The following is a 2,220-nucleotide window of genomic DNA, read 5'->3' on the forward strand; positions in this document are numbered from 1 at the left end:
TTAACAGTAAGCGCTGATGTGGTTTCATGGGAGTTGTAGTTCCCCACGGCGGGCGGGAACGTGGGACTGAACGGGAGATCGCTGAACGCCGGACTACAAATCCAGTGGAATATGGTACAGTTTCATCCTCGATCATTTTCACCAACTGCTGCACAGACAAAAAAAAAAAAAAAAAAAAAACAATTATATAAATATTTTCTGACTTTTCCTGGTCGCTGACGACACGACAGCATAATGTCGGATTTGCTTTTATTTAAAAAAATTAAAATTTTTAAGACATAATTTTGCGCGTTTGTAACAACAATAGATTTTCGAGGCGAGTTTGTTATCTAAGGCTACATTTATCTATTATTGCAAAAGTTATCGTATAGAAAAAAATAGCAAAATCGCCATTTAAGCTATTTTTTGTCAGATTTATTAGATATAATTTTTGTATGAGGCACAAAAGGAAAATAAAACTTTTTTTGTTTGTTTTTTGAATGAATTCAATTGCCAACAACTTTCTCTGGACACCTGCACAGGGAATTTTGCGTCTTCTTTTATTTTGGCTCTCTCTAGTGGACATCTACCGCAATCATCACCAGTTGATCAATCTCTTTACAAAAATGTATTATGGTAACCAGGGTCCACCAAAATACCAAAGCTACTACCTCTCTCTCTCTCTCTCTCTCTCTCTCTATATATATATATGTGTGTATGTGTGTGTTTTATATAGAGGTAGTAGCTTTTGGTATTTTGGTGGACACACACAAAACAATAATAGACTATTTAATGGCATGCTTCATTGTGACAACTTAACCCATTAAAGCTCTGTAGGTCTTCTTTTCAGAACTTTGAATCTTCAAAAATCACGTAACAGCAGCATAAAAATAATCCATAAATCTCCAGTGATTAAATCCATATCTTAAGTCCTTTTTACTCTAAATCTCCACCTTTGGCCAGCCCTGACCAGTAGGTGGTGATATGCATGATGAATGTGATGCAAAACACACACACACACACACAAAGAAAAAAAAAAAAAAGGAAGAAGAATGTGGAAGTGAAAGTGGAGACTTATAATAAAAAGGACTTAAATATCATTTAAATGTTAAATAATTTTAATATTTAATTTAATATTAAATATTTGTTTCTTACCCACACCTATCATATCGCTTTAGAAGACATGGATTTAACCACTGGAGTCGTATGGATTACTTTTCTGCTGCCTTTATGTGATTTTTGAAGATTCAAAGCTTTGGTCACCTTTCACTTGCACTGTATGGACCTACAGAGCTGAGATATTCTTCTAAAAATCTTAATTTATGTTCTGCAGAAGAAAGAAAGTCATACACATCTGAGATGGCATGAGGGTGAGTAAATTATTCTTTTAACTATTCCTTTAAAGTATGTGCCTATACAGAAATTAACTTTAAACTACTCTTAAAAAAAATGCACTGTAGTAAAAAGTGACACATAGCCCTTCTCCCCTATATACTTTATTGTAATTGTGTAAATCAGGTAAAGGCACAATGTTTGACCGGTTTGGATCAGTGATTTGTTTTGTGCATTGATCCACTCACTAATAATGTAAGCACAGAATACACAAATGAGAAAATAATGAGAGGTTTGAACAGTGTGGGTGGAATGAATCTATAGTATGTACTAGTTTCAGAGGGAAACTGTTTAGAAACATCCCTTTTCAAACTACTTTGGAAATCCATTAAATTCCTTGCTATTGTAGCTTTCACATTGCCTCTCTGATCTTCACACTTTCTAGGTCGTGAGAGCAGGTGCCGATTCTGTCACAAGCGGGTGTAAATGCTGTGAAGGGCCTCAAGTCTGGTGATGACAGTTAATAGAGGGTATGCCATGATGACACACATGCAGAATCATGGCAGGTGTCATCACCCTGTAGATATTCACTTACCTGCAGGCGAAAGAATCCCTAGCCTTCATGTTCAGAGTTATTGATTTGCACTACAATAGTCATCTCAGTTTCTGTTCAGATTTTGTGCTTAAACATGTCCAAAAAGAAAAAAGAAAATTATATTATAAAAGACTATATAAATATACTTATCAATCCACATATCACCATTCAAGAAAATAAAAAATAAGAATAATGTGCACAATTAAATCTCAACTAGAATTTTACATAAAATCCTACATGGAAACATTTTAGATAATATCCAAAATATTTATTTGTGTTTGTTGTTCATTGTAAGTTCATAATGCATTAACTAT

The sequence above is a fragment of the Myxocyprinus asiaticus genome, chromosome 20, assembly GCF_019703515.2.
Source record: "Myxocyprinus asiaticus isolate MX2 ecotype Aquarium Trade chromosome 20, UBuf_Myxa_2, whole genome shotgun sequence".
In the NCBI taxonomy this organism is placed as follows: Eukaryota; Metazoa; Chordata; class Actinopteri; order Cypriniformes; family Catostomidae; genus Myxocyprinus; species Myxocyprinus asiaticus.